The 19173-nt window shown below is 46.0% G+C and overlaps 1 non-coding gene and 1 pseudogene across 1 annotated transcript; both read left to right on the forward strand.

Moving 5' to 3' along the window:
* The first annotated feature begins 49 nt into the window (after nt 1-49).
* Nucleotides 50-2189, forward strand: LOC137743597 (uncharacterized protein At5g64816). The gene is made up of 2 exons (XR_015952969.1): nt 50-185; nt 1568-2189. It is a non-coding gene; the product is annotated as an uncharacterized protein At5g64816 (transcript).
* A 15137-nt stretch (nt 2190-17326) lies between these two features.
* On the forward strand, nt 17327-17950 carry LOC137741427 (uncharacterized protein At5g64816 pseudogene; annotated as a pseudogene).
* The last annotated feature ends 1223 nt before the right edge of the window (nt 17951-19173 follow it).

A 19173-nucleotide genomic window follows, 5' to 3' on the forward strand; every position in this document is an offset into this window, starting at 1 on the left:
TTTCGTTTCTCTAAGCCTGAGGAGCCCAAGCCCAATTCGTACTGTTGAAAGTTAAAAGACTTATCACTGCTCAGGCACTTCCTCAGACGATCTTCACCTTACGGCATTCGCAATCACCTCCAGAAGCTCTGCAACTCCACGAACGCCTGCAAATTTACTCCCACTCCAAATCTTCAAACCTTTCAGTGAGTTACTCTTTCATTTCTCGAAATTCTAAAGAAATTTGAATCAATTTACGTCCTTTCGGCTGAAATTGGTTTTAATTTTGTAATTGTAGATATTTCTCTGTATTTTTTGTCTTTTTTTTTAATGCAAAATTCTGATGCGGAAAGTCTTGATTCTTACTAGGATGGTGTAGGAGAGTTTGCGGTTTACTGTAATTCTTGAAGAAATGCCTTTTTTGAGTGTTTGAGACTCTAATTTTTCTGTTTACTTTTACTAAACCTAGGGTTTCATGTATTATATTCTGCATTGTGATGATATTTAGGGTTTAGGGTTTAGGATGAAAAACGAGCTGTGTGGATTTTTTTTTTTTATTTACTAGGTGCTGGCAACTGATCAATTTTGCAATAGTAAAGCGAATGAGAGGGAGAAAAAAATCCAATTCAGGGGCAGTACAAAAGAGATATTGAGGACTTGAACATACTTGTTTTCGGTAACAAAAAATTGCGTAATTGTGCTTGAATTGGTTGTTTTACAAATTACTTCAACGGGTTTTTTTTTTTTCCCTTCAAATTACTTCATCTGGTAATGTCCTTGGTGACGTTGTTGTACTAAGAGTTGGCCAAAGAAATGTCTACTAGACATATTTAGGTATAGCAATGGAACCTGAGAGACATGCTTGTAATGTCTAAAATGTGCGAGTTACATTGTGCTTTTCAGCTCGATGCCCCGCTTGTGCAGTTGATTTTTCAATTGCAGCCGAACCTGTAACCCTGGAGCTGAAGCGGTTTTCCTTGCACTCTGCATTGCATTCTAAAACCAACTGTTGTTTTGATTCATATATCCCTTGGATTTTCATTTTATTCTAAAACCAACTGTTAGAGTAATATTTATAGTTGGAAGTTTTCACTAGTATGGAAAACAGCATGCTCAAATGTCATCTTAGGTGACGGCAATATTGTTGAACGTATTAAGAAAACGAAAATGCCTGATGGACACTCCGACATTCTTTTAGCTCTTTCCTGCTTTCCTTCTATTGTTTGTCTATCAGATGATATAACTCCGCTTGGCTATGATCTCGTGTTAGGAACCGGATTACAGTAAATGTTGGACTAATGCTTGCATGTTTCTCTGTGGCCTTGTTTATGCGTGGGATTAATATATTTCGCTCTAGAACTTTGGTAGATGCATTTGTTGATATTGTATCTGCTACATGTGATTCGAGGATTGTCTCGTGATGAACTGAACTTTCTCAACTTTTGTTATTATGTTATATGTTATATAACATAACCCCATTCGTTATGCCAAAATAACCTGGAGAAGTTTACAAAGTATTGCATGACTGACATACCGATGATGATTTAAATCATTACCTAAGCTCGTTATATTTTTATTTTTGTATTAGCCTGCTGAAGAAGAGGTTGATCCCTGCATTTGTGATGGTGGAAGTGTGGTGGTCCCTATTAGCCGCTATCCCTGCTGTAGTTGCAGGACAAGCGTTTCGAGTGAAGAAAAGGCGTGGCGAAGAGCAGAGATTAAAGAGCGCTAGAGGGAGGGAGAAGAGTTCTGATGAGATTTTTGTCTGCGAAAGGGTATGCACGTCGAAGAGAATGCTGAAAAAGGTTGGTGCATTCTCAAAGGACCCTATTCCTGATACTTGTGTTACCGTCTGCGGTGTATCTGAGCTGGATGCGTGTGCTGATGCGTGTGCCCGCACTGTCTGCGTAAACCAACATCAAGTACCGAATTGGAACGACATCTGCCTTCGGAGATGCCAGAGTGAGTGTTTGAAACTCTCTTCTTCAAATCCTCTTTAAATGAGAAACAATGTATTTACAAGGGGAGGTTTTTTTATTTTTTCTAAATTATTATTATTATTAAATGAGAAACAATGTGTCAATTAGCTAGTTTAACTGAAGATAACATGTCTCTCAGTATTACGATCTAGTGATTTTGATGTTTGCTTATAATTGAGATTTTTTGTTCGATTCTCGTCAAATGAAAATTTGAACTACATTATTTACGAACTCATTGTGAGATTAAACTAGCTCTCTTTTCTTAGTGTAGATAGTATCATTTATCTGAAAAAATAAAGATAAGCTTATATGATAACGAAAGGTTTTAATGATATTAATCATGAGGTTTGTACTCTAAAATAGTTTTTCAAGTACGTTAGGCAGACGTGTGTTAGGTTTCCATTGGAGTAGAATTCTTTTCGTTTTCTCTCTTCTCTCTCCTTCTATTTAAATGGTCATAGTTAAGCTACGTCAATATCTTATATTAATTTTTTTATAACAAAAGATAGATAATATAAAAGAATGTGAGAAAAGAAAGAGAGAATCCTAATTCGTTTCCATTTTGGATTAGGATTCTCTTTTCTTCCATTCCTTTCTCTCACATTCTTTATTTTGTTTTTTCTTTTTTTTTTTAATAAAAAATTAATATAAGATTTTGATGTGATTTAACCGTAAGTATTGAAATAAGAAAGAAGAGAAGAGAAGGAAAAAAAAAAAAAAAAAGAATCTTACTCCTTCCATGAATTTATGGAAATCTAAGACCCACGTAACACAAATCAGATCGAGTTGCTAAATCTGGTAGTCAATTACTTTGTCAGCAACAAGCCAATCTACTTCTGCATGCAGGCGACGTGGAGGCATTACTCCCTCATATCCCTACTAAAAAAGCGATCCAATCCGATCCAATCTAAGCAACATGCAAAGGATCTCTCAACTTTATTTTAATCAACAATAACTGCTCTCGTCCTCGATTTCGGGGTTTTAGTTTTTTAACCGTTGTGTCCTCGATGATTTTGGCTTTATTAATGATTAAACTTGTTTAATATCGCATTTGCTTTGAGACACGAAACTTTTATCTTAACTTTGGCTCGTTGCATACCTTGATCCATTAATATTTGAATAGCATTCTCTGCCGCGGTTTGGTAAACAATCCAAGATAATTTAATTATAATTCAACTAGTGACGATGACAAGTAAAAAATTCATATTCTCCAATCATTGATAAGCAATTGTTGTAGGTATCTGTTTGGGTCCAAAATATTATTGCTGGGCCGAGCAGCAGGATGCGCTCGGCCCAAGGTGATGACAAATAATATGGGCCGAATAATAAGGCCCGGACCAGCTGGCAGGGTCGGCCAAATCCTATCATAAGTAGTCCAGATAAATAGAAAGGTCGAGGAAGTCCTGGTGCAACTAGGATTCTCGACCAGCAAGGAATGAAGTCCCGAAAAGAAGGAAAATTCAGAATCCCAGTAGGAGTATGTTTGTTCGAGGAAGAGGCGAAATGGGACAAGGACTCCCAATCCAAATCGGAGTCGGTTTCAAGGAATGGGGCACTATAAATACAAGAAATCATGCAACAGAAAAGGACCTTCAAATCAGCATACAATTGCCCTGCGCAAAACTTCTCAAACACCTTGAGATTTTTTTCCTTTTCTTTTTCCTGCCGACACACCTTCAGTTTGGATAAACAGCACTGTGGAAGCACCCGGCGAGCACCTTCAGTTTGGATAAACAGCACTGCTGCCGCAGAATCAGCCGACCAAGAAGCACATTCAGTTTGGATAAACAGTACTGCGTCGAGGTCGACTGATTATCTATCCAAGTCTCGGTCGAGAAAGGTTTTCGAACCTTTGTTGGCAGAGGTCACCTTGCTAGCCTTCTCGGCATAGTTAGGTGTTACGAATTACATTACTCGGCGTACTGGTCGGCGAGTGGTTTTATGATTGGATACTCACAAGTGAGTTTCAGGGTTCGGCATTCCGACGGCCGAACTACGTTCGCCATCAAGACATACATCACGTTCGAGTACCTGTGCCCATACAGTTTGGTCTCGATTCGACGTGCTTATACTCTCACGAATATAATCACAGTGACCGAATCGGGCTCGGACGATTTGTGAACTCCACAGAATTAGCAGCCTTGTCTTCAGGCTGTAGAACCCAGAGACCGAGAGTGTTCCTTCCTCGGTCGCAATCGCAAGATAAAGAAGTCAGCGACGCGCTCAAAGCTACATCAACAAATTTTACTCCTCGGCCAGGCTCGGCCGACGAGTTGGCACGCCCCGCATTCGACCGAATGACGTAGTTAGCTTATTAGTTACTCGGCCTGCGCGCCAAGTAGGTTTTGTAATTTTTAGGGTCAACATTTTGGCACGCCCAGTGGGACCTTTATGCTAAACCTTCGGAGTTCATGACCATTGAGACACGGTCTACGAAGCAGAAAACAACCATGGGAAAGTCAACGACTGACTTGCCAGTGCAAGGCCTTGGGCAGGATTTGCACTCTACAAAAAATCCGATCATAGTTGCGCCGCCCGAGGCCACAAGTGTAACACGCCGAGAGAATGAAGTCTGTCTCGGCGGGCAACCTTACAACCCCGCAGTCCCGAATCAAACAGCTGGAATGTTCATGGAAGGGATTGTGGAAGATTGTGATGACGATGGTGGGGAAGGTTCTGATCCACCAACTAGGACATTCCTTCGGAGACGACTGGATGAACAATATCATCAGGTCGAGCAGTCGATTGGTCAGAAGATGAATGATTTGCTAGACGCCATACGTAGTAACAGCGATACACAGACCAGAATGCTTGAACTACTGGTTAGTAAAGCCTTCGAAGATGGCCAGGTCGGCCAACCTCGGCAGCTCCCGACGAATGTGCCTATACCAGCCGAGAGAGGGTCCGCTCGGCCGCAACCAGTCCCCTTAGAAAGAAGAGGACCAGGAAATAGATCCGAGGGACCGAGCCAGGGAGAAGAAGTGGCTTCCATAAACGTGACCGAAGTCCAGAGAATGATTGATTCGGCCCTAAAGAAAGGGCCGAAGTTTCCAAAATTCATTCACCCATACCCGGCTTATGTGGAAAGGTTTGAATACCCACGAGGATTTAAGATCCCCGATTTCAGCCTCTTCACCGGGGAATCATCTTTATCCTCACTAGAACATGTGGCTCGGTTCACAGCACAGTGTGGGGACGTCAATAGCGATTTCTACAAACTACGGCTGTTTAACTTTTCACTGACAGGCTCAGCTTTCGCCTGGTACATTAATCTTCCACCCAACTCCGTGCAGAGTTGGGAAGAGTTGGTCGAAAAGTTCCATGAACAATTCTATCGGTCAGGGATGGAGATGTCTGTATCATCGTTGGCCAGGATGGCTCAAGCATCTGACGAATCTCCAATGGAATACCTAACAAGGTTTAAGTCGGCCAGGAATTGGTGCCGAGTACCACTCCCCGAGGTGGAGTTCGTCAGGATTGCCCTTAACGGATTAGACGTGGAGTACAAAAAGAAGTTTCTGGGGGCAAATATTCGAGATATGTACGAACTTGCTCAACACGTCGAACAATATGAGTATCTACTCCGAGAAGAAAAGATATCAAAGTCACCATCCCGGGGGACGTTGTATAAGAACCCCACGGTGAGCTATGCATCGGCCGAAAGTGAAGACCCTCAGTATGCTAGTGTGGATGCGGCCGAGATAATAATAGACAAACCCTATGTTTGCAAGGCTTTGGCGCAAGTAAATACCAAAGACGCCAAAACCCGTTTGACCGCCGAGGAAACGGGTAAGTCATCAAAAGTATACACTTTTGATATCACCAAAGCTGATGCAATTTTCGATCAGTTATTGGCAGCAAAAATCATCAAGCTTCGGCCGGGACATACTATCCCCAAGGCCGATGAACTAAAAGGAAAGATATACTGCAAGTATCATAATTCTAATAAGCATGCAACCAATAATTGTGTTGTGTTCCGGGACACAATTCAAAGCTGGATCGAAAAAGGAAAGTTGAAATTTCCGGAAAAGATGGCGGTCGACGTTAATCATTTCCCTTCAACAACGATTGGTATGGTGGATGCTCACCTTCCCAAAAACAAAGGAAGGCCGAATACGTCCCGGTGCAACATATCCGCCAACGGAATGGTCAAACAAGACTAAAGCTGGATATATTTTCAAATGCACCACCAACGGAACAACCGGGGCCACCCGCTGATGAGCCTATGACGAGGTCAAGTGCTGACAAAACTCATGAATCAAAGGTGTTATGTGACCATTGTAAAACACCAGTTGAACCTGGGAAGAAGACATCTTCAACACCACCAACGGCCCCTACGGCGTCATCAAAGGGATTAGGTCCACGACGTCAAGTGTTTGATCGACTCGGCCCCCAAGTAAAGCCGAAAGAACAGACCTCGGTCAGGCGGCGTCTTGACTTCGACACACTTTTCTATAATGAAGATTATTACTCGCGCAATACCCACAGTTCGGGCTCGCCAGCTGATCGCAAAACTTTCAAGCCACCCAGGACATCGGATCAACGCTGGTACAGTTACAACTCTCCAACTGGCTTGTATACGGCGCTATCTAAATCTCAAAAACGTCGCCGCGGCCAACAGATAGACTGCATGGCTCGGCGACGAGAAGCGCAGGCCAGCCCGGCCAACCAGTGGCAACCAAAAAAGGCCGTGGAAGATATTAGCGAACGGCCAACCCCGACTATCATGACCGAGTTAGCCGAAGGGAAGAAAGTAGCGGATGCTGATTTCGAAACCACCATTGAGGAGGCTGAGAAACGTATTAAGATCCTTCTCCGGCCTGGGGAAACGAGAGCTCGTCTAGAGTACTTTAGACAAGAGGCCGAAAGGAAACTTTCTCCGTTACCACCGCGCGAGCCGTTTATCAAAATACGGCGCAACTTACACCCTCCATTCCTCGGTGAATCCATGGAATACATGCGAGAATTTCATAAGAAATACTCCGCAAATGATTTGTACGGACTCCCCAAGGCATGTCAGGAAGCCCTCGACTTAGCGCTAACTTGTCCTGACGCCGAGCAAATTATCCAGAAAACTTCTGATCCAGCCATTAAAGCTAGGTTTCAACATATACGGGAGGCTCGGGTCCTTGGTTTTGAGGTCGATCCTTATACAGATATCGACGCCGCCTAATTACCCTTTTCGCTCGAAGACCTTCAGCATTTACGCTATCATTTCGAAGTCTTCTCGGCTGTATCGCTTTTCGGCCTCACGGCCGACGAGGAAAAATGGATAGCACGTTTGGATACATATCTAGACACGAGGAACGCCCGTATTGCATATGAAGAACGAGCCCGTGTAACAAAGGACCAACGTAAATCTTCGGCAGTCCACATCGTCGAAGGAAATGGCTCACCAGCACTCGATTTGGTTCCCACATCTCAGATACCGGCTCTTACCGAGGAACTCAAAAGTTTGATCGAGGATTTTCCGATGACTGCTACAGAGGATAGTTCCCCAGAAGACGACGACCATGACCCAATGGGCCCCTCGGTCCTCGAACATATGGAGATCAGTATGGTCCACGTTCTACCAGCTGAATTCCAACCGAGTACCCACCAGTCAAGTTTCTTGGACGGGGACGTAGTTGCCGAGGAAGCAACACAAGTAGACTTCGTCGCAAACGACGACGACAGAGAAAGCCAAAGCGGGGATAACCTTAAGGCAGCTTTGGCCGAGCTATTTCCCCGCTCCCCCTCGGTTAACCTCCAACACCTGAAGCCGTTGTACGTCACGGCTCACATCGAAGGCTTTCCAATTTTTAAAGTATTTGTCGACTGTGGAGCCATAGTCAACATTATGCCAATATCCGTCATGAAGGCTTTACGCCGTTCTGATAATGAACTCATTCCGTCAGGGATCACTATGAGCAGCTTTGTTGGTGACAAATCTCAGACCAAAGGGGTGCTCCCGTTGGAAGTTAGCATTGCCGGTTGTCAACACATGACGGCATTCTTCATCATTGATTCCAAGACCGATTATAATGCATTACTTGGCCACGACTGGATCCACCAAACCAGTTGCATTCCTTCATCATTATACCAAGTCTTCATCTTTTGGGATGGCAAATCGGTCGTAGTTCACCCAGCCGATAACCAACCATTTGAAACCAACATGATTCAGGCTCGCTATTATGATGATCACGTTGGCTACATCACCCTCCAAGGCCTCAACGAGGATGGGCGGCCGACGAGAATTTCAGTACAAAAAGTGATTGAGGACGGCGCCGAGACTGTCCAACAGGATTTGGCGAGACTTGGCTTGGCGAACTTGGTTATCAATACCGATGATTGAGCACACCACACAAGAACGGCGTCAGGCCGCGGTTTCATCTACAATGGAACGTCTGCTGGCCCATTGGTACGCCATTACCAAGCAACCACATTCTGGCGTTAATTTAATCGAATTTCTGGCCGAAGCAGATAACGGCCCCGTTCTATCTTTCGATAAAGTTCAGGCTACGCCGGCCGAACTTGAAGACCATCGACCTCAAGTCAAGGACCCGTTAGAAGAAGTTAACGTAGGCACGGCCGAGGATCCTCGAACATTGTTTATTAGTGCGTTACTCCCACCGTCCATGAAGGTCGAACTCCGTAAGCTACTCCACGAATTTAAAGATTGCTTTGCGTGGAGCTATCATGAAATGCCAGGCCTCGACCGAAACCTTGTCGAGCATGAGCTACGCATCAAGGAGGGGTGTAAGCCTTTTCGACAGCCTCCTCGCCGATTTTCGAACGAAGTACAACTCGACATTAAGGAAGAATTAGTTCGGCTTCTGAAAGCCGGGTTTATTAGGACCGCTCGGTATGTCGAATGGTTGGCCAATATCGTCCCCGTGTTAAAGAAAAACGGTGCCCTTCGTATTTGCATCGATTTCCGTAATCTAAATCTGGCTACTCCCAAGGACGAATATACGATGCCGATCTCAGATTTATTAATTGATGCCGCAGTTAATCATGAACTGCTATCTTTTATGGACGGTCGTGCGGGTTACAACCAGATTTTCATTGCTGAAGCTGACGTCCACAAGACGGTTTTCCGTTACCCGGGGGCACTTGGTACTTATGAATGGGTAGTCATGCCTTTCGGCCTCAAGAATGCCGACGCCACATACCAACGCGCCATGAATATGATCTTCCATGACTTAATCGGTACAATCGTCGAAGTTTATATTGATGATGTGGTCGTAAAATCCAAGCGTCGTCAAACACACCTGGACGACCTGAGGCAAGCGTTTCTTCGCATGCGCAAAAACAACCTCAAGATGAACCCGGCCAAGTGTGCTTTCGGTGTTTCGGTCGGTAATTTCCTAGGTTTTTTGGTACACCATCGCGGCATCGAGGTCGATGAAAATAAAGCCCGCGCCATCATTAGCGCCCCACCTCCGACGACAAAGAAACAGCTCCAGTCGTTACTCGGGCAGATAAATTTCCTCCGACGTTTCATCGCCAATTCGGCCGGTAAAATGAAAGCATTCTCTACGCTCCTTAAACTGAAGGAGAATGACCGATTTGAATGGCGCGAAGAGCATCAAACTGCGTTTACGCAAATCAAGGTGGCCCTTTCCACTCCGCCCGTGCTCGTTCCACCTTGTCGCAACAAACCCCTTAAATTATACATTTCGGCAGCCGCCGAATCCATTGGTTGCCTCCTCGCGCAAGATAATAATGTCGGGCGTGAACAAGCTATCTTTTACCTGAGCCGAAACCTGAATTCCCTAGAGATCAATTATTCACCTGTCGAAAAACTTTGCTTAGCGTTGTTTTTTGCCGCATCCAAGCTTCGGCATTACATGCTCCTAACAGTTACGCAGGTCATCGCCCAAACCGACATAATTCGTTACATGCTGACTCGGCCCATTGTCAAAGGCCGAATCGGGAAATGGACGCTCGCCTTATCCGAGTTCAGCCTTCAGTATGTACCCCAAAAGGCCGTCAAGGGGCAAGCCCTCGCCGACTTCCTGGCACAACACCCTTCCCCGTATGGGTTCGAGGGAGGCGACGTCGACATCGGTTTCGTTACTACGCGCGATACCCATTGGACTATGCATTTCGACCTCGGCGGGTATCGGTATCGCAATTCAGTCGCCTGACCACTGCCGATGGTATTTTTCTCTCAAGTTAGATTTCAACTGTACCAATAATCAGGCCGAATATGAAGCCCTTATTATCGGCCTCCATGTTACGGGCCCCCCGCGTTCTCGTCCTTGGTGATTCCAAACTCGTAATTAACCAACTAAACGGCGTGTTTCGTTGCATGAGTTGTACTTTAGCTCCCTATCACATGGTCGCTACCTACTTGGCCGAGTCGTTCGAACGAATCACATTTGAACACATCTCACGTATCCACAATACTGACGCCGACGAACTCGCCCAGATCGCATCCGGAGCACAACTCATGGGGGGCAAACTAGGTCGAATTGTGGGAATTACGACCACGGGTCAACGCTCGTACCCCGCCTTGATCAATCAGCAAACTCTCCAACGCGTGCACATAATACGTACAAGGGTAATGTCGCTCCCATCCCTACTAGAACGAGGAGATCCCATAGAAGTATGTGCTGTCGAAGTAGAACCAGATGATTGGAGAAAGACGATGTTACGATACCTCGATAACCCCAATGGGAAACACGACCGAAGAACGAAGGTGCTCTCCACGAATTACGTGTCGTATCAAAATGAATTATATCGCAAGGGCGAGGATGGTTTACTACTATTGTGCCTCGGCCCACACGAGGCTGCCCAAGTAATGGCCGAGGTACATGAAGGAATTTGCGGAGCACACCAATCTGGACGAAAGATGCGTTGGTTACTCCGACGACACGGTTATTTTTGGCCCAATATATTAAAGGATTGCATCGAGTATGCACAGAGATGCGTATCATGCCAGATTCATGGACCCGTGCAAAGAGCCCCGGCCGAATTGCTACACTCGGTTACTAAACCGTGGCCGTTCAGGGGTTGGGCAATGGATGTAATTGGCAAAATCTCTCCATCATCGGGGGCAGCGAAACACGCGTGGATAATTGTAGCAACTGACTATTTCACTAAGTGGGTCGAGGCAAGGTCATACGCCGAATTAACTGCTAAAGAGGTATGCAACTTCGTAGAGGAGAATATTGTGACCAGATTCGGTGTGCCAGAAACAATCATAACTGATAATGGCACTATATTCACGGCCGATAGGTTTAGGGAATACGCGGCAAGTTTGAATATCCGACTCAAGCAATCTACGCCGTACTACCCACAGGCAAACGGACAGGCCGAGGCAAGCAACAAAGTGTTGATCGGCATCCTTGAAAAAATGGTAAAAGAGAAACCTGGTTTGTGGCATTTGAAGTTAAATGAAGCATTATGGGCATACCGAACTTCACCCCGGACGGCCACTGGAACCACTCCTTACGCGTTAACCTATGGACACGATGCTATGTTACCGGTCGAGTTGAGTATAAGCTCGTTGCGAGTAATCGAGCAGAGTGATTTGTGCAGTATTGAATACAGTCAAGCGATGCGACAAGAGTTAGAAGACTTAGAAGAAAGTCGAATCGACGCGGGTAACTTATTGGTTGCACAAAAGAAAATTACCGAGCGAGCGTATAACCAGCGTGTGAGACAAAAAACGTTCGGCGAAGGAGAATTGGTTTGGCAAACTGTGTTGCCTGTTGGGATTAAAGACCCCAAATTTGGTAAGTGGTCGCCGAATTGGGAAGGACCATTCATCGTTCACAAAGTACTCGGCAAGGGGGCATATCATCTAAGAGATCGGACGGGTTCAGTTCATAAGTTGCCGATTAATGGAAAGTTTTTAAAGAAGTACTATCCAATTACATGGGAAATGCAAGAGTAAGACCATTGTATTAATAGCAAGACAACCATTGTATTAATAGCAAAACGACCATTGTATTGATAACAAAAATCATTACAAGAAGAACAAATACAAATACAATGGTGAAATCCTAAGGGGTCGAGGGGAGGAAAGTCTCAAGGGCAGCCTTCAGCTCCAGCCACTTCGCTTCTCCCAGGATTATCTCAGCCTGCCTGGTCTTCCTGTTGAACTGTAGCTGCTGGACATGCCGTGCACCGGCAGCGAAGGCCGTCAGCCGAGCCTTGTTGGCCTCGAAGTCCTTCTCAAGCTCCGCAGCAGCAGCAGACCTTTGCCGTTAAAGGTCAGAAATTTGACGCTGAAGGTCAGAAATCTGGCGATCAAACTCGGTCAGCTTCGCCTTCTTAGCTCTAATTGCCCCCATCTCAACTCGGTCGGCCTCTTGCGCGATCAACTCGGTCGGCCTCTTGCGCGACCTTGGCAGCTTTCAAGTCATCCTCAGCTTGAAGGGCTCGCTCGAAGATGTAGAAGTGTTGCCGAGTCCGCTCCAGGAGGTCGGTGAGAAAATAGATATTCTCCGTACTCAGGTGACCACCGCTGGCAAGGTCATTGAGACACTCTCCAACGGAGTCAAGGCCCTTGCATCGGAGGGCTTGGGAAGCATTAAGAGACAGGACTTCGTGCAGCTTCACGAAGACTTCGGCCTCGGGCACGGCGCCGGCTGGTTCGGCGGAAGCAGCAGAAGAACCGGCCTCACCGGTCGTACTTTGAAGAAGAGCGTCGAGCTCCACTTCCCACGATGGCTGCACATGAAAAGGAAATTGTGTGAAGGAAAGTAAGACGTCGTGATGTAGTGCATAAAGAAAAAGGAGATTGTTTTAGACCTGCCGAGAGGAGACTTCGGCCATGCCCTTTGGGTCATTGCTCGAACCCAGGGAACTTAATGGCCGAGCCCAGTGCCTTAGACCGCTACGCAATTCACGCGGCCGATGGAGGTTATCTACATTTGATGGCCACGACGGAGGCCAGGAAATATAGACAACGCCCCTCGGCACATAAAATTGCCGGTGAAATGAATGTTCGGGCACCTGACATTTAATAGTCTTTTAAGAAAACATGTGTCACGAAAAAATCAACACAAGAAAAAAGCAAGACTTACGAAGGCCGAAGAGACTTCCTGTGGAGGAATGGGAGGATCTTCATCCTGCGGATGGATCGGCGTTTCGACCGTAGCCTCAGGATCGGCCATCGGTCTCTTGCCACAATCCGCTGTAGGAGAACGCACTCGAGCGGTCGCCTCGACTACCGGAGGAGGATGGACGGGAGGAGAGTTAACTGGTCGACGGCGGCGCTGCAGCGGGACCTCGTCGCTCTCGCGCTCGACATCATGAACGAAAAGAGAAAACAGTTAGCATTTCGACCAGAAACCTAAGGAAACAAGTGAAAGCAGAATTATACCTCCAAAACGACCGTTGGAGACGAGGGTGCTTCGGCAGGCGCAGCCGACTTCCCCATTACAGGCGCCACGACCGGCTCCGAAGCTGGAGCGGGTGCGACGATTGGATCGGCCTGGGAGACAGCTGGAGGGTTCGAGGTTGGAGACGCCGGGGCAGCCGGCACAGTTGGAGAGCCGGCAGGAGCAGGCGTCCCAGTAGTGTCACTGGGGACGACATGAATTTCCCGGTCGCCCTTCTTCGCCAATCTCTTGACGCGTTTAGAAGGGCGAGGGGTCTATTCCGCCAGCTCGACCCCTCGGTGGGGGCGTTTGGCAGGGACCGACCGCTCGGTGACAAGGGTCCTCTTCGTGGGCGCCTTCTTCGCCCTTGCCACCGCGGCGACCACCTCGACCGTCCTCGACCCGCGACCCCCTGAAATAGCAAAGTAATTAGTAACGAGGACAAGTGAGTTTCTTTTTCTGAAGTAGCAAAGTAGTCAACAATATACCTTGGGCCGACTCCTTAGGTTGGGTTGAGAGCGCTGGTCTGGGCCGGTCACCAAACACTTTGCTCACCACGTCTTCGGCCGTGGCGCTGAAGAAGTCGCCGGTGTACTCATCCCACCAGTCCCCAAAAGTGTCGATGCCCAAGGATTCCGGAACGGTTGGCCGAAGACGAAACTTCTTGCACCGATCCTGAAACTCTTGCTCCGTCGTCCGGCACTCCCTCTCGGAAGAACCAGAAAGGCGTCCCCGGCTCAGGAGGGAACGAGAGACGATCAGGGGTACGGGGCAACCTTGGAGGTAGCCGAGCTGCCGGGCTACAAAATGGGGCTGGTATACCTCCCAACCGGCTCGGCGGGCATCGCAACCAAGAGGAAGGTCGCGAGCCAGTACGATTGAGCCCCAGGACTGACGAAGGCCCGCGTCTTCGGCCGCGGCCCAAGTTGCCGTCGGGAGCCCGATTGAAGCAGGGTACTCCTGGCGCCGGCACACCAGGAACTCGTCGTCTGAAAGAACGTCGAGGCTGAAAAAGTGTTTAAGGACCTCGTCAGCCCGGTGAGGAGGAGCCGGTCGAGAGGCCAGTTGGGGGCCGAGGGCGGCCGAGCGCTGGAAAGCGGGGACCTCAGGCCGAAGAGTGGAGAAATAGACCTGCAGCCAGAGTTGGAAAACCCAGAGGGGCCCATTCTGGTGCGGGTCAATCTTGTTGATGGTCGTCTCGGCCAAGCAACGAAAGAGGTTGGCAAGAATAGCCGGGCTAAGCGCCAGAGAGTGACCACTAGCCAGGGCCTGGGCCACCGGCATATTCTCGACCAGGCACTTGTTCGACCTGGTACAACAAATAAATTTGTTGTACCAATAGAAGAGGAAGGCTTCATGTTCTCCCTTCCTGAGACTCTCCTCGCCTCGGCCGGCAAAGTAGAGAATCAGAGTATTATAGTTGAAGAAGTTCTTATGAAGCTTCTGAACTTCTTCTCTGGAAGGCTCTCGATCTCCTCGGCTGAGTGTTTTGACGGCCCGCTCGTCGAAAAGCGCCTTCAGGTCAAGGAGGGAGGGGCATCCAGAGAGAGCGGCGTCGATTGGGAGACCGGATGGTGGAGTCCCAAGAATGGCCGAGATGTCGAGGATTGTAGGGCCGAGGGGTCCAAATGGAAGGACCATGGTGTTGGTGGCCGAACACCATAGAGTCAAGGCCGCCATAAGCAGCTCCTTGTCCATGGTAATTTCCATGGTCGAGAGCAGGATGGCATCATAGATGCCGAGGGCTTTCCACTCCTCGCCGAAGAATGATCTCATTCGATCCACCCAGGCGGCCCAGGCTGTGGTGGTCGAGGGCCAAGCTCCTTGAGGCCGAGCCAAGCACCATTTGGACCAGTCGAACCCTTGAAGCATGGGTGTTAGGCACTGCTCATTGAGGAGGTTGGTGATGCACGATGGCACTGCATCCCTGAAGAGGGGGCCCAGGATCTGATGAGTGGTGGCCATGTCATTCTCGAAGCGTAGTGTTTTGATCACATTCCGATCGATGAAATCTTTGCATTTGTTGATCTCGTCAGAGAGCTTCGAGATAAAGGAGGCATTAATAGAGATGGTAGGAGAGAATTTGGAAGAGCTGGAGAAAATAATTGCAGAAGGAAGAGCTGGAAGGTTTGACTTGAGCGAACAAGGATAAAGAATTTGAGATGGTGGAGTTTCTGAAAGCGTAAGATGCGAATGGCATAAATGTGGGTATTTGTAGGCCTTTCAGGATGAATATCAAACGTCTGGGATTCGAAAAGCACTGGTTCAAATTGGGGGGAAATTTAACCGGGAAAGGCTCAATCATTTCGGATATTTTGGGAACCTGCGAAGAGGGGATCGAGGAGTCGAAAATCCAGGACGCACGATTGCGTGCGGCGCCAGTTTTAAGGCATTAATGAGGATAAGACGTTCCAGTTAGTGCACGGTTTCGAGGCCCACGATTGAAAGTTTTAAGAGCGGCGGAGAATCGACACGTGGCCACGCGTTGGGGGCAACGAGGAAAGTGCAATCATGTCTCATAAATGCGCAGGAATAACGGTCATTAAGGAAGTAAAGTCCAAAAAAGCAATAAACGTTTTCGCTTCTTCAAGGTCGAGGCCCGACCAAGAGTTAACGGTCGGCGACCTCAGAAGCGAGGGGGTAATGTTTGGGCCCAAAATATTATTGCTGGGCCGAGCAGCAGGATGTGCTCGGCCCAAGGTGATGACAAATAATATGGGCCGAATAATAAGGCCCGGGCCAGCTGGTAGGGTCGGCCAAATCCTATCATAAGTAGTCCAGATAAATAGAAAGGTCAAGGAAGTCCTGGTGCAACTAGGATTCTCGACCAGCAAGGAATGAAGTCCCGAAAAGAAGGAAAATTCAGAATCCCAGTAGGAGTAGGTTTGTTCGAGGAAGAGGCGAAATAGGACAAGGACTCCCAATCCAAATCGGAGTCGGTTTCAAGGAATGGGGCACTATAAATACAAGAAATCATGCAACAGAAAAGGACCTTCAAATCAGCATACAATTGCCCTGCGCAAAACCTCTCAAACACCTTGAGATTTTTTCCTTTTCTTTTTCCTGCCGACACACCTTCAGTTTGGATAAACAGCACTGTGGAAGCACCTGGCGAGCACCTTCAGTTTGGATAAACAGCACTGCTGCCGCAAAATCAGCCGACCAAGAAGCACCTTCAGTTTGGATAAACAGCACTGCGTCGAGGTCGACCGATTATCTATCCAAGTCTCGGTCGAGAAAGGTTTTCGAACCTTTGTTGGCAGAGGTCACCTTGCTAGCCTTCTCGGCATAGTTAGGTGTTACGAATTACATTACTCGGCGTATTGGTCGCCGAGTGGTTTTATGATTGGATACTCACAAGTGAGTTTCAAGGTTCGGCATTCCGACGGCCGAACTACGTTCACCATCAAGACATACATCACGTTCGAGTACCTGTGCCCATACAGTTTGGTCTCGATTCGACGTGCTTATACTCTCACGAATATAATCACAGTGACCAAATCGGGCTCGGACGATTTGTGAACTCCGCAGAATTAGCAGCCTTGTCTTCAGGTTGTAGAACCCAGAGACCGAGAGTGTTCCTTCCTCGGTCGCAATCGCAAGATAAAGAAGTCAGCGACGCGCTCAAAGCTACATCAACAAATTTTACTCCTCGGCCAGGCTTGGCCGAAGAGTTGGCACGCCCCGCATTCGACCGAAGGACGTAGTTAGCTTATTAGTTACTCGGCCTGCGCGCCACGTAGGTTTTGTAATTTTTAGGGTCAACAGTATCATGAAAGAAAATTACAAAAATTATAGAAATTGAAGATTTTGATTAAAACTATTGTAAAAAATAAAATCTTGAGAAATGCTGCCGAACTTTTTAAAGTGAGACCTTTTTTAGAACTTTTCTCTTCATATTTTTTGCATAATATTTTATAATTTTAACATAAAAATTGACTTCAAACTGTGAAATAATAAAATGGTATGAAAAATCGTACTTTTGAGAGAGTTTTGTACTTTTTCTTCCAGCTGTTTGGGCAATATCATCTCGTTTAACGATCCGCACTCTTGTCTCCTGTTTTCGGTGACTCTTGGTTGGAGTTGTTTGATAATGACCTGGAGAAGTTTACAAAGTATTGCATGATTGACATACCGATGATGATTAAATCATTACCTAAGCTCGTTATATTTTTATTTTTGTATTAGCCTGCTGAAGAAGAGGTTGATCCCTGCATTTGTGATGGTGGAAGTGTGGTGGTCCCTATTGGCCGCTATCCCTGCAGTAGTTGCAGGACAAGCGTTTCGAGTGAAGAAAAGGCGTGGCGAAGAGCAGAGATTAAAGAGCGCTAGAGGGAGGGAGAAGAGTTCTGATGAGATTTTTGTCTGCGAAAGGGTATGCACGTCGAAGAGAATGCTGAAAAAGGTTGGTGCATTCTCAAAGGACCCTATTCCTGATACTTGTGTTACCGTCTGCGGTGTATCTGAGCTGGATGCGTGTGCTGATGCGTGTGCCCGCACTGTCTGCGTAAACCAACATCAAGTACCGAATTGGAACGACATCTGCCTTAGGAGATGCCAGAGTGAGTGTTTGAAACTCTCTTCTTCAGATCCTCTTTAAATGAGAAACAATGTATTACAAGGGGAGGTTTTTTAATTTTTTCTAAATTACTATTATTATTAAATGAGAAACAATGTGTTAATTAGCTAGTTTAACTAAAATAATATGTCACTTAGTACTGCGATCTAGTGATATTGATGTTCGTTTATAAGTGAGATTTTTTATTCGATTCTTGCTAAATAAGAATTTAAACTACATTATTTACTCACTCATTGTGTGGTTAAACCAACCTTCTTTTTTTAATGTAAATATGATCGTTTATTTGAAAAAAATAGAAACAAGCTTATATGATAACGAAAGGTTTTAATGATACTAATCATGAGGTTTGTACTCTAAAATAGTTTTTCAAGTACGTTAGGCAGATGTATGTTAGATTCCATTTAGGGCTACGATTCTTTCCTATTTTTTATTTTTTAATCATTTCTTCTCACATTTTTTATTTTATTTTATTTTTTTATAAAAAAAATTAATATAAAATGTTGACATAATTTAATCGTGATCATTCAAATAGGAAGGGATAGAAGGAAGAGAAAAAAAGAAGGGAAAGAATTCTACTTCTTCCATTTAAGCAAGCATGAATTTATGGAAATCTAAGACATACGTAACACAAATCAGGCACTTGGATTTTCTGCCCTCCCATTCTATACCCTTCTCATATCTTCATGTGATCACAATTAAACTACATTAATATTTTATATCGATTTTTTTATAGAAATAATAAGATAAAATCAATAAAAATATAAAATATTGACGTGATTTAACCATGATCATATATAGAAGAGCATGGAAAGAACATAGAATGACGAGGGTAGACAATCCAAGTCCCACAAATCAGATCGAGTTGCTAAATCTGGTAGCCATTACTTTGTCAGCAACAAGCCAATCTACTTCCGCTTGCAGGCGACGTGAAGGCATTACTACCTCATATCCCTACGTCCCTACGAAAAAAGCGTTACAACTGTCGGCAAGTGATCCAATCCGATCCAAACTAAGCAGCATGCGAAGGATCTCTCAACTTTATTTTAATCAACAATAAATGCTCTCGCATGGTATAGCCATCGATATTCGTTGTTCCTCTTCTTCTAAAGTTATATTCTTCAAAGATAACTCCGTCCTCCATTTCGGGGTTTTAGTTTTTTAACCGTTGTGTCCTCGTTGGCTTTGGCTTTATTAATGATTAAACTTGTTTAATATCGCATTTATTTCGGACACGAAACTTTTATCTTAACTTTGGCTCGTTGCATATCTTAATCTATTGTTGTTCGAATAGCATTCTCTGGTGCGGTTTGGTAAACGA

This window comes from Pyrus communis, chromosome 11 (genome assembly GCF_041283825.1).
Source record: "Pyrus communis isolate YQ-2024b chromosome 11, ASM4128382v1, whole genome shotgun sequence".
Lineage (NCBI taxonomy): Eukaryota > Viridiplantae > Streptophyta > Magnoliopsida > Rosales > Rosaceae > Pyrus > Pyrus communis.